At 36.3% G+C, this 14,344-nt stretch overlaps 1 long non-coding RNA gene across 1 annotated transcript; it reads right to left on the bottom strand.

Annotated features, from left to right (window-relative positions):
- Positions 1-550: 550 nt before the first annotated feature.
- On the bottom strand, positions 551-10,149 carry LOC136709518 (uncharacterized). Its single transcript, XR_010804505.1, has 5 exons — positions 9,972-10,149; positions 8,425-8,483; positions 8,254-8,310; positions 3,383-3,436; positions 551-826 (listed from the first exon to the last, which is right to left on the bottom strand). It is a non-coding gene; the product is annotated as an uncharacterized lncRNA (long non-coding RNA).
- Positions 10,150-14,344: the final 4,195 nt, after the last annotated feature.

A 14,344-nucleotide genomic window follows, 5' to 3' on the forward strand; every position in this document is an offset into this window, starting at 1 on the left:
AAAAGGAATTAAGAGCTAATTCTGAAGTCTTCTGTTTATATTAAACTATTTAATTAAACAATTTTAAATATATAATTGGATGCGCCTTACGACAAGCTAATCAGGCTTTTAAATGGTAACGCGCTGAATTAGAAACTCCATCGTAAATTTGTACAGATCGCAGTCAATTTTGTTGTTCTCTCAAACAATATACTTCACGTAGCAATGCGAAAATGTTTAATGTTATTAAACACAATTTATAGCCACAAGCTAGTGTGCCTGTAAATCTTCATAGCTCAATATTGACGGTATATTTCAGATCAATGAAAATAAAATCCTTATTTGAGCTGCTCGATAGGATTTGGGACTTTTAGAATCTAAATTAAGAGGGAACGTCCATAGTGCACAACAAATTCAGTCATTTTCTAGACCGATATAATTTAAGAAGTTATGAATGAGTGAATACCATTGGAAAATTCTTAAGAAAATCTTCAGGAATGTTTTTCATTGAAAAACTCACTTCAGTTATATATTCCCCAATTTAATGACAGCAAGTCAAAATTGTTCCAAAACTAAACTTTTATTTATGTTAAAAATATAGATTCAAATCTGAATCATACATACATACAAATAAAAAATTGGCTTAGACAAAAGTTCAAGATTTAACAAAGCACCATCAAACATTAGCAAAACAAAATGCGATTAAAATCAAGATGTCCAAATAAACAAGTTCACCACAGCAGTCAACATTACAGCAATGTTCAGTCTTTACAAATCCAAAATGCACAATTAGAGCCGCCATCTTCCTGATAAAGCTGATTCTCCATTCGACTGTCCAGTAGGGGGTCTTAATGAAATCAAAAAGGAGAAGGGAAAACACGTAAACCTCAAGAGCACTGACCAAGACAGAAGAGCTTGCTCTAAAACCTAACTCTTAGCATAAAGCTAACTAAAGAGAATGCTAAAAATGAGCCAACATTTCTGGGAAAATCTTCCAAATTACGCTACTGTGGGTTAACTAGCTCCAATAAGAGCGATCAGGAAATTCAAAAATAATCAAGTGGAAGATGTAAGCCTTAAACACAGGGCCAAAAAGAAAAAAAATAAAATAAAATCAATGCTTAATTTAGGAAATTTAGCAAAAAGCATCAACAGCTGCATACCATATCCATCTCAATATAACTGATATCATTTACACAGTACCTCACAGCATGTTTTATGCGTTATTACAAAAACGTTTAGTAAAATCGTAATGATCCAATTGTCAAATTGCAAATCTCTCTCAAAAAAATTGTCAATTACACTTCCTCATTTCATAAATAAAAAGTACTCAACACAGCTTGAAATTTTACTTAGCATAAAAGTAAGAATTTAGAATCATCACGCTACAAAACATGCACATTTTAAGGCACAGCTGGTTTCACGTCATATGTCTGTCATTGTATTTGTTTAACGCAATGTACATAGTGTTGCAGCCTCCAGGTTTGATTAGATTAATAACTGAACACAGAGGTTGTAAACAGTTGTAGAACCAATGCACCAGTAATATTTTCCTACCCCAATCAAATCTCGTTGGATAAAATCATGTTCTGCCCATATTCTCTTCCAGTCAGAAATGGATTATATCATGGAAGTAAAAGCTTTCTGATTTGTTCTAACTGATTTGTTAACTGAAGTTAACTAATGTTTGAGATTCTGCTGTTCCCCTTGTTTAATTAAACCATTTAAGAAGTTACATATACTTAATTTCATAGCTAAAAAATTAATGGGATTCAAGTATCAAAAATGAACAGTTTTGTAATTTTTGAAACTTAATATAAAGCTTTCTTGGTTAATGACCAATACTGACCTTAATCACTTGGTGAGTTTGAAACAATTATGCAAATAATACAATCCAAGAAAATTGCCAATTAAATATCCAATTGAAATTTCGTTTTACTATGATCCAGAAAAGACTCCCCCAGTAGAGAGAAAAAAATTAACGCATCATGGGGGTACCAAAATGTTTTGGGAACACATTAGGCATCACAAAGTAATAACATTTTAATTATATAATTGTTCATTATCCAAACTTAACCATGTAACACTTTTATGATATAATGATTTATTATAACTTAAAGTAGGTTAACTAGGGTTTCTGCTCCTGGGGCACCCCCTTGTGTAATTCACATTTACAACACTGCACTGAAATCAATGAGCAAGGGGAGGGAGAGGGTGTGGCTTCCTACCCCCCTCAAATTTGCATAGTGCAGTTTCTGCAGTGCTGATCCCAGAGTAGCAATGACTAAGTCTGTTCTCCCTATTACAGCTCAGTAGATGAATGATTCTTAAGTTGTAACTAAGTTAGAAATATTAGTGTTTCTTTAAATGGTGTGTAAGGACTACAGCTCCTACAATGTATGTTGTAGCATCACTGTAAATATTTACTGCACATAAATCTTGATTCTTGCCTAAACTCTAAACTGCCTGAATTTAAAATCATACACAATTGACCGTGTTCTAATTTTTCTAATTTATGCAATAAAAAATGTTGGAATTTGTTGCAATTTCTTGTGACTGAATTAAGTCATCTTTTTAGACTAGATAATATTTAAAAGCCTTTTTGAAATTCCTATGATTTGTTTTGACAGGACATTAAAGCACCGAATCAACACTGAAGGTAAAGGGGCATAATGAAAGTAACAGTGCTCCAAGTTATATGAGTTGAGTGTGTAGAATACAAGTATAAATCTAAGGCAGTCAATAACAAATGGAGTTAAGATGCACAGTGAAATGGAAAGAACTATCACACTCATGTTGGTCTAAATTTAGACTACTGTGTTAAAAGTAGGTGAACAAGGACCAGTAATCCATCTAAGAATAATGGATACTGGCAGTAAAGTGAAAGTGAAGTCAGCTGAAGACCAAGATGATGCTACACACATCACAAGAAAGCAGAACAAGCTCCACGTTGAGACATCACCAGTCTCATTTAAGTTTCCATAAAGAATCAGATCCATTTAGGAGTAATGGAGGAAGGGCAGCGCCTTGAGAGGAAAGCCAAGCAGGCATAAAGAGCTTGTCATAAAACTACAAAAATCCTTTTAAAATCTCATCAGACAAAGAAGTTGCAACAAACCTATTCCTTTTAAATGTCTTTGCTTCTCAGGAAAGGGAACTCCAAATACTTCTAAATAACTATGTAGTAAGGTTACATTTTTACATTATGTTAAAGATATTTCACGATAAAACATTTTTGAATGTTTGTATTTTGTTAAATTTCTCAGCTCAGGTTAAGCCTTTTAGACTCAAATTCAAATGAATTTTCCCGAATAAAAAGGACCGCTGTGTATGTATTTACCACTGTTACAATGACAGACATATGCACTATGATACAAAGACAAAAACAAAAATGTGGACTTACCATGCTGCCTTCTGTTCTTGTACGATCATGAGGATGTCCCCGGATGGGCCTCTTCTAAAAGGGAGAATAAACATAACACTTAGTCGGAACCAAAACCTTTAAAAGACTTTATACTAGAGAGTTGCAAGCAAGAACTGAGAACCCAGCAGTACTCCTGTGATTTCCATGAGAAAGATTTCCATTTATTAATTTAGCACTCAATAATGACATACTGTCGGGCTAAGAACTGTAACCAAAGCACCCAATGTCAGGTCTTGTGTACCATCTGTAAAGTTCACCAAATGGAATTTTATCTGAACATACAGCTTGTCCTTGTAGACTAAACCTGAACAGAAATACTAGTTAAAAAAAAAAAAAAAAAAAAAAAAAAAAAAAAAAAAATTGACTGTCTGCAGGCTTTCTGCCATAAACATCACTGTGATCCAAATTCAGTAATAAAGTACTAAATGAAAGCAGCAGAGAGCCATCTGCCCGAGTACAAATAATTACCATTTAATTAAATGAGATTGCTTCAAAGGATTTGTTCACACTGCAGTGCAAACATAATTTTTGTTGAATGTGATTCTTAGGCAGTGTCCAAACTGCAAGATATCCCTAAGATACACTGGTTGTCACATTAATGATGCAGGCATGGCCTACTGAAGTACAGGTAAGGGTGAGCCAATTACCAACATGGACACCAGAGTGGATTTTGTTTTTATTTAAAGGCAATTTCCAGTTCTGAATTATTAGGCTCAGAGCACAACAGCACAAAAGGAAAATGGCAGCATGTGCCATGTTTTATTGCTGGCATCACTACAAGCAGTACAGTTGGGCAAAGAATCTGAACCAGTAAGAAATCCACAATTGGTGTCTGGGTGCCTTCTGATGAAGACTAATGTCCAGATGCAGATGGAAATATTAGAGCTGCTCTGTGATCTTTTACGATCCAGTCTTGAACACTGAGAAACAATCTGAAGGCAACCAGTTTGTGTTGAGAATTTGTGGCAGTTGCATTTTTTGGTTTGCAAGCAAAACCATAGCTCACCTGTCTGGGGCAGGGAAAAGACAGTCTTGTGTAACTATTACGTCTTCACCTGCACCGCAGAACTTGAATATCAAGTTTCCAGGGGGTAAATCACACCCGAGCTCCTTCATGGCTTTAGAAAAAGGTGGTCTTTTCTTTGGTGTTTAGGGACATCACATGGAATAGAAAATTATATATGTATATATCCTTAAATCAGACTTCCCCCGTCTAGCCATGATGGAAGTTCAGAAATTCAAAATTTCAACTACTGAAAATTCTTAAATTAAACATGCAGAAAAATCCGAATTTGATGTTCAGTGAGAAAAAAGCCTAATATTTAATCAAATGTAGAGAACATATTTTGCATATGGCCCTGAACATTGACCAGTCCACATACATATTTGTTCTAAACAAAAATATTGCCAAAGCAAGCTTAAACATTTTTTTCTTTATTCATTTACTACAGATTTCATTGATAGACAAAAAATAACGTGGCTCCAATTGTGTGTATTCCATTTATTGAATTAGGTTTGTAGACTTCATATTTAACTTTAATTTGTATTATTTGTATACATTTAAACCAACCCTCATAAAATTATTCTACAAAAGGTAAAACGTTAATACTCAATTAAAAGAACTAACAAGTAATGTTCAAGGTAATCAATTAGAACAATGAACAATCACATATACAAGTATTATTGTATTGTATACAATTACAAGATTGTCCAAATAAATATAGATACCGACTAAACCTAAATTAACAATGCACAACTTCATAAGCCGCAAATAGCTACATTAAATATAAAAAAATTTCAGCCTTTACTGTTACGAATGCTTATGCTGTTCACATGTGACCACAAGCATTTTCTGTGCATTCCTTTGTGTCTAATTTGTTCACTGCTAATTAGAAACTCAACTGCATATTAAATTATTTATCCATAAGCTAAAATGTATTAGCCCCAATGTCATGGCAGATGGCACTATTCACTGATTTGTCATATTGAAATATTCAGATATTTAAAAACGTGAAAATCAGAATTGCAAAGACGCGAGCTGATTTTGAATTAATGCCCATGTTAGAGTATTTTTTAAAAAGTTGTGAATTTGGAAATTAGTAATTGCATTCTGCACAGAGGAGTACTTTGCTATGAACCTTGTCCCCGTGTCGATTAAACGTGAAGTGCATCAACACAGTTCATTATAAACTTTGTAGTGAACATGAAAGTAAATTTTCAATCCATGTCTTCATACCACAAAATCCAAATCAACAGCAGGACCAGGGCAACGGGGTTTTAGATGATGTTCCCCCTCTAAAGAAAATGAATGCTACTGCTCTCATTTATTTAAATAAAGAAAAAGTTCCTTTGCCACACACCCAAACTGCTGTGATAGCTAAAGTCATATTATTTTACTCTTCAAAGTATTTATTAGTGGCCATGATGGGTTATGCCAAAATCATGTTTCGCTTTATGTGAACTAATCCAATCATTCACCAATTACAACTTAGTATCTATAATTCTGAAAAAACTTTAAAAAAGTATAAACGTTAACTGTGCTTTTGTTCAAAACAGCTTGACCATATGTGGGATGCTGTGTGGTACTTATGTATCAAATATAAAGTCCAATTTCTATATAAATTTAATATTACGATTAAGATATGGATTGGCGCTCTGTCCTGGGTGAAATCCTAGTGCCCAATGCAGTCCTCCAGGTGGACGGTCGTTTCTGGTTGAGAGTACGCTGTACGCGTTTGGCTGCCGCTTCTCGCCAGTGTGTTTGTGGATTGAGTGTTCTGAGGAGTGTGGATTGTAAAGCGTCCTTGGGTATCTAGAAAGGCGCTATAGTGTAACGATAACGAACTAACTAAATTGTAAGTTGGTTCTTCTAAAACAGCATTTTGAAATGTTGAATTTTAAAGATAATTTTTTTTGTTTGGAACCTTAAAACTCCAGAGGACATCTAAACAAAATTTACCCGTGCTGTTCTTGAGTGTTAGTGAAAAAATGATTGAAGAGTTCAGCATGGTGTGTAACATCGCTGATTTCAATATGGCAGGCTATGGTTCAAGAATTCTAAACACTAAGGTTATCTGCCTCTAACTATTAAAATGGCAAATCACTCTAAGTGTTGTGTACTAAATACATATGTAGACAATGTACTTTTTTTTTTTTTTTTAAACAAACAACTTTAACTATTAAATTACTTCACGCTGCATAGTCGAACACAATAGGGTACTTCCACAAATGAAGTTGTTAAACACTATTCCCATTTTTCAAACTAATTTTACTTTTTTTTTTAACACTAATTTGCTGTAAGATAAGGGTCATAGCTGCCTTAGAGTTCATAAATCACGTTTACTGACTAGTGAACATACAGTAGTATTTACAAAGCTTTAAATCCATCTACGCATCTTTTATTTTATCTGAGAAGTTGGAAACCATTTCTCAGTGTTGCAAAGTTAATTTTGTTTTGCAACGTTAACATTTCTTTTACACACCTTCGGTACAGCAGTATTTGACTACGAATTAACAAATCATCCATGTCCCCAGCTTATATATTTTTGTATGGACTGCTCCCAGTAAAACTTTGATCATACCTTGGGTAAAAGTTTCCACTAACTTGACTTGAGCAAGGAAACTTTTGTTGAGTATATATTATTATTTTCAAAATATGTGAGCACAGACCTACCTTCTGGTTTTCTATAGGCTCGCATTTTCAATATTTGTGCATTCCGTTGGTTCAAGTTCACCTGTAAACTTTAGGAAATTGGCACTAAAATTACACGCCAAAGGAAGGGAATTCCGTTTTTGCGTTCCCGTTTCTTTTTCCATTCTAGAGAATTTTTTTTGCCAGAAATCCTATTAATTAGCCAAAAATGTGATTAATGCAGTAAACTTGACTGTAAATTCCCCAATGTCAATGCAAATGATACACCATCTTCAGTTATGAAACTTTATTATGATAACTTAAATCTGAAGTAAATGTTTTCTATTTGTGAGCATCCAAGTGTCTACAGACAACGTTGTGGACTAGTGGCGATGCATAAACCAAGAAGTCCCATCAACACTTAGGTTTCTCTTTGTTACACCATGACAATGATTCCAAGACATCACTTGGCAAAAGACCCACCCCTTGTAAACCCCATCTCATGCTAAAATCAAATCCTCAAAACAGAAGATAAACGGTTCTGTGAAAGTAAATTCGATGTACGCAATTTACAAATATCCAGCGAGTAGTGTCCTGCACGGAACATGCGTAATTTCCTTGTCGAGCATATCCATGATATAAACGCTACATAAAGCTTACAAAGAGATGACATATGACGATCAGAAATATCCTGTTTCAGGCATCTGCGGGGTCTCTTGGTATCCCCACAGATATGGGTGAGCTATTGTGTTAATTTTATACAAACAGTACTATTTCACAATCAATCAGTTGTCTGAAGTAGCATCCATTTTCAACGAGCAAATCTCTTTAGATTGAGTGGGTGTCACCCATTTTGGATGCTAACCAATATGGTAGCTAGTAGCTACCTTAAAAGGTTCCAAGGCTTGGTTAGCAAGTTGACAGTTGTTGCCTGTATTAATGTGTACAATGGAAAATACATGTTTGCGCTTCTGCGAATCTTAATAGGCCAAACGCTAAATCTTAAATGATCGCTAAACTACGTGTTAACTACTACAGGATCAGGTTGCATTTCTTCTTGCGGCGTATTCAAACATTACCCTGCATTACAGTCTACATAGCTAAATAACCGTCTGTATCCACAGCTATAAGCCAGTGAAAACTGACATATAGGTAACTTAAGACCTGACAAATTTAGGTTAACTTTACGTCTATTTGTTCCTATACGTAGAATACTTACATGTATCGTTTCCCTCCCTCTCTTCATCCATCGCTGCTTTTCCGCAGACTAGGGTCCCTTGAAGATGAAAGCAAATATTAAGCATGGTTAAAACCAAACATTTAATATGCATTACTTACAGCACACCCTAGTGGTCGCAGAGTTACTAAAGTGTTCTGATAAAATACTTACGTCCTGAACGTATAGAGTTGACGATCCTCTCATCATGTCTTCTGCAGTGCCTCAGAAACCTGTAGGAAAGATTTGCAAATTATTAGTTTACTAAGTTGGTAGCTACTAAATAATTAAGTGAACCATGTCACCAATTAGACAATAACTGAACACTTGACCTTAAGCATTCGAACTGAAAGTCCAATTTCCAGAAAACGTGTTTCAGATTTTATTATAAAATTAAACCACGAATGATTAGTAAGGTATGTCAATTTCAACACCACAAGGTCTGAGGTCAGTCTGCAATAAAATATGTAACCATAGAAAAAAAATACGTTATTACCCTTTTCTACTTATAAATACAAGTTTGGGATTTTTAAACAAACAGGACTTGCCTATAGCTTCCATGTACTATCTTTAGGCAGAAATCTCTTGAGAATTCAGTCCTGTGTTTAGTTATTTAAATATATAATAAGCAACCTAACACTATCTCTCAATGTATATTAAGACTATACAAACGTTTTGTTTGTAATTTCCTTCCTGGTGTGGGTCTTGGGACAAAAACATCTTCGAACACCATGGTGAATAACCATGTATACTAAAATTTACTTCAATTTTTATTCTTTTTAGGATTCTTAAGAATGATAACTCTTCAAAATCAGATGGAAAATGTACTTCATACAGCTAGCATCAAGAAAAAGAAAAGTCAGATATATTTGTGAAATAATAAACAAATTAAAGAATAATGGTAGTTTTCTGCACCACAAAGGGTTAAAAGCCAACACCCTGTTATTTAACATGGAAAAATACAGCATAAATGTTAAAAGCATAACAAATGTAAGTAGTTACACAGTCTTTACATTCTCAACTACAACAGAAAACACAGAATACGTCAAAATAAAATAAGTCACTACAATTGTAGCAAACAACAAAAGCATAAATTTACAAATAAAACACAAAAATTACATTCTGCTTCTAAATTATACAGGAGTTGTACACAGACCGTTTTTCAGACATTTATTCAAAAATAAATGACATTTGAATGAAAAAAAACGATTTTTTACATTAATTAATACATGAAAAATAAATAAAAAATAAATCTAAGTACGTTCCTCTTTAAATAAACTTAAATCAACAGAATAACAATCCAAACCTTCCATTTAAACAAGTAACATTGGAGTTTGAAGTTTTAAACGTAGATTTTTAAAGATTTTACCCAGTATTTTTCCATTCTCAGAACTGGCAAGGACGTTAGTCCTCTCAAGGACAAAGCACAATTTAAAATGCGTAGTCAGTAAAAACTCGGCTTTCCTTTCGACCTTCTTCGGTCCTGAAACGCTCAGCTGCTTCAAATCTCTAACATAACACGTTTCTGGTTATCTTTTCTCCGTTTTCGTGTTGATTTTGTTGGTTTTTATCGACTAAACTGTTTCTCGACCTTTGGCGCTGGCTTGTCGTGGCCATTTTACCAACAGTATCCGAGCCCTCTCCCTTCTCCTCCATGTTGGAGACTGGAACTAAACACTTCTGTTCGCGGTTTAACGGCTCTCAGAGCAACGAAACCTTACCGAGTTCCGAGAGCAGAGCTCGGCTTTTCCTCCCGGAGCTCGGGTCATTGCTGGCGTCGCTGGTTTCGCCGTTTTGACCATCTTTCTCCGCTGCGATGTCTCCACTCTGGCGGTAGGAGCTGCTCTCTGTGCTGAGCGCTGAGAGCTCTGAGTGGAGAGGTGGGGAAATAGTGGAGGAGAGAGAGTAAAGCATGGTAGAGAGAGGTGGGGGAAGAGTGGGGGAGAGAGAGTGGAGAGTGGTAGAGAGAGGTGTGAAAAGAGTGGAGGACAGCAAGAGAGCGAGCGAGGGGCGTGTGGGTGGGCTGCCCCTAAGCTCTACGTCACAATACACACACCACAACTTCCTCGAGCTACTGCATTCTGGGTAGAAGAAGCACGGCTTCCATTTTAACACTTATTCACATATTGAACCTGTAAACCCCACAACCATTATATTTATATCACACATACACAGATCAGCCATTACATTAAAAATGATCTCATCCCTCACTGTCCATTTTAAACACATTGTAAGTCTACATTTACAGACTGTATTAGTGTTGCTTTGCATACTTGTAGAGCAGGTGAAAGCTGACAACTTTTCAGTTGATTTTTGAGCTTGGAGTGAGACTGGGCAGAGGGGTGATACAGAACTTGTATTAACCATTCTCCAAATAAATAACTAAAAACAGCTGGTTACATAAACTTTAACAACTGCATTAAATTTAATTGCAAATGTTGTTTATTTTTTCTATTTGTAACTTGGTGTAACATTATTACAAATAATAAGCTAAGGTAAAATTAATGACCAGTACTCTTCAGTTAATTTAATATTATAAATTAAGTTAACTTAATTACTTTAGCCAAGTTGCTTATTGATTTATTCATTCATTAATTGCCTGTAACCGCTTATCTGGTCGCGGTGGGTCATGAGCCTTCCCAGAATCATGGGCGCAAGGTAGGAACACACCCTGGAGGGGGCCCCAGTCCTACACAGGGTGACACACACTCACACCAAGGCAGGACTTATCTCCAGGTTCATTATATTACACCATATTAGGAGGTGGTATTTATAATGGTATTATTGGTTATTATTATGTTTATTAAAAGGACCTTGAACCTTCTGCTGTTTCCGGTGGGAGTATGTTAGGCGTGTTTGTTGCTGCTGGTTCTCACTGGATTTATTTTTTCTGGATTTATTCTTGCCTCTACTTGTTCCCCGTCGCTTTGGGATTACTGGACTTTATGCTTTCTTGTTCAAGATATGAATTAATCTGTACTGCATTTTCTGGCTGCTCAGTGCTTTGTTTACATCTTTAACGCCGCCGCTGGTTCAGCTGTCACCCTGGAGGGGCCCCAGTCCTTCACAGGTCGACACACCTACCAACGTGTGTTTTTGGAGCGTGGGAGGAAACCAGACTTGTGCCAGCAAAATAGAAGCTGTGCGTAACTACATTATTCAAAATTAAGGTCTACGTGTTGTTGCTGTTCAGATTAACGGGTCTAACTTAACCAGTTGCTTGATTTTGAATTAGACCTAGGCCTATGTTCTATTAAGAAGAATTTGATGGAGTTGGTTTTTGTTTGCACTGTGCATTAAGTGAGATTTCAATATGCTGTAGCACTGTGGTATGACACGTCTTTAATGAAGTCCAACTTCAGTGCACTGTATTGTGAAGTCCTATAGGCTGTGACTAAAAACAGCTCCATCACAGTTAAAGGTTTATTTAGTTTCTGAACTGAGACACAATGGTATGTGACATGTCTTATATTTGAGACTACAGCTCTCTAATATATTACAGGTCCAAGTTTGTGTTTTGTAGTTTCAGTATTACTGCCTGGAATGTGAGTAAATGAAATTCACTTACAGTTATTTTACAGTACATTGAGCATAAAATGTTTTCACAGTTTTAAATGTAACATGTCAATTAAATATCCTTATTTTTTTTACATTTACACAGATAAAAAAATGCAATTAATTGCAATAAATATAAAAAAATTTGAGATTACTTGCGAAGAAGGTTTAAATTATTTGACAGCTCTAATAGCAATAAAAAGTGGAATGTTTATATTAATCATCATTCACTCTTAATTTTCAGGTTTTCTGTAACCACATCATCCGGAGCAAGAGTTGGGAGCAAAGGCACATGTGCGAAATCACTACTTGAAATGGTTCTGGATGCAGCCTTTAGAAGCAGAAGGAACATATTTGGTTATCAGCCAACAAGTGAGGATGAATGTGATTGGGTGGAGATTTTCAAAGCACTGCCTAGACCCTCGTGTTTGCCTGCTTTGACGGACAAAACAGACTCTAAAAGAAATATATGTGCAATATAACTTTCTTTAAACTTAAGTGTTTAAGTGTTTAAATCTTTTTGGACCGGGGTGATAAACGGAAAAAAATAAGCCGTTCTGATTCTTTTCTGCTGCTGACGTCAAGTGCAGAGACTTTAGAATGGCCCCGCCCCCTCATCTGAGTCTGTCCGATCACAGTGCTGGACCCATGTTTACGTGAGAGTGAAAAGATGAGGTTTACGCAGAAATAAGAGCACTGAGTAAAAACGGAGAAAGAAGAAAGAGAACCGAGCAAAAACGGCTAAAAACCAGAGCTTCTGCTCCTCGCTCCTCACTGCTGTGCGCTCGGGGTCGGGGTGAACAGCGAGCGGCTCGTTATCATTTAAAGGAACAGGTGCGTTCTGAACAGGGGCTGTTTACACAGGGGGAGAACACTGCTGTGGGGCTCATGGGGTTTGGACCAAAGCAGGTCACAGACGTTTCCTTAAAAAACAGAGTTGTCCTCCTCTGTGGTAAAGGGATAGAATATATGGATGTCAGGGATAAATAAAAGAACAATGTGCCCTTGTTTGTTTACATTTATAAGCTCCACGTATTTTAAGATGTAACAGTGTGTTTGAGGAAAAAAAAACGACTGATAGTTGTAGGTTGAGGTTTAACTTGTCTGTACGTTTTCCTTCACTGTTTAAATTATCATGTAATCTCGAGCTGTTTAGTTTTGTAGCACTTTCGCTCTGTGTATACTTTCATGCTGTTAGCGCTCTCCTGAATTTAGAGTCAGTTTGAAATACATAGTGTGACAAGACATGTCCTCTTTTTTAGACTTAAAAAAATGTCCGGGCGGAATTTCACAAACGTCCGGGATGTTGTTTTTCTAGAACTTACATAGAACTTCGAGAAGTTTCGTTCACAAACTAGTCCCGCCCTCCCCTACTCCGATTTGTTCTCTTGAGTGAGAAGGGGGCGTGGTGAAGTAGCCTAAAATCTTCTGATTGGACGGTCTGACTGTAGAGCTACCGTTATTGGTCGATAACCTTCTCTGTAAACATTTAATTGGTCAGTCTGCACGTCAGTAGTCCAACCCCCCCTCCCAGACATGTCCTCTTTTTCACCATCTCAGATCTGGTCACCCTACAAAACAGCAAAAAAATAAATAAATAAATAAATTCAGTGCCTTCATGTTTACTATGAAAACAGTGGTGATAAAAGTAAAAAAAAATCAGATGCAGATGATGATGATGGATATATTCAAGAATTTGAATTTCTATTTTGCATCAAATAAAATTTGAAGATGTTGCTTCTCTTTATCACAGGGAACTAAGTTAAACAGAGGAGTCCTTTGTTTAAATAATTCAGTGGAAATACTAAGCCTTATCACTAAATTTTAAAGTGCTAAGGACCATGTTTAGACCGTACACAACAGAGGGACTCTCGGTAGACGGACAGACAGCTAGACATTGACAGCTGGACAGACAGATGAACAGATATTTCATTTGATGGATCAGTGCAGACTGTAAAAAAACACTTATTTACCAGGTCTAGGCTTTGTGCGAGAGGAGAGACTCATGAATAATCAGCATATAGACGCAGGTATAAGAGCAGGAGGAGAAATCTACCCAGGGTACATTCCACAGACTGTGTCCTAGCAACAGGAACTGGATCCAGTATTTGAGCCCTCCCCCTCTTTTCAAAATTCCTGCCACGTAGTCAGTACAGAAATATGTCCGCTGCTTATGGCCGGGGCACTGCAGACACTACAGCGCAATGGTCCCTTTTCTGGTTGGAATACAGATTTAACCAAGGCCTATTTCTGTCCCGTACACTTCAGGAGAGCGGTGTTTGATTAATTTCACTGGTGAATGGACTGTATGCACTGTCCCCTTTAAGGACTAAAAAACAAAGGGTTAGGTTACTTTTACAAACCACATTCTCATAGGCGACCACCTCACTGGAAAACACAAACCAAACAGTTTCCTATGGGATATATTCATCCTTCTGTTTTATATTTATCTACAATTTTACTTTTAAACATTCTTTTAAATCTGAAAAGTGAACAGTACAATGGGCGGCACGGTGGCGCAGCAGGTAGTGTCGCAGTC

The sequence above is a fragment of the Hoplias malabaricus genome, chromosome 11 (genome assembly GCF_029633855.1).
Source record: "Hoplias malabaricus isolate fHopMal1 chromosome 11, fHopMal1.hap1, whole genome shotgun sequence".
Lineage (NCBI taxonomy): Eukaryota > Metazoa > Chordata > Actinopteri > Characiformes > Erythrinidae > Hoplias > Hoplias malabaricus.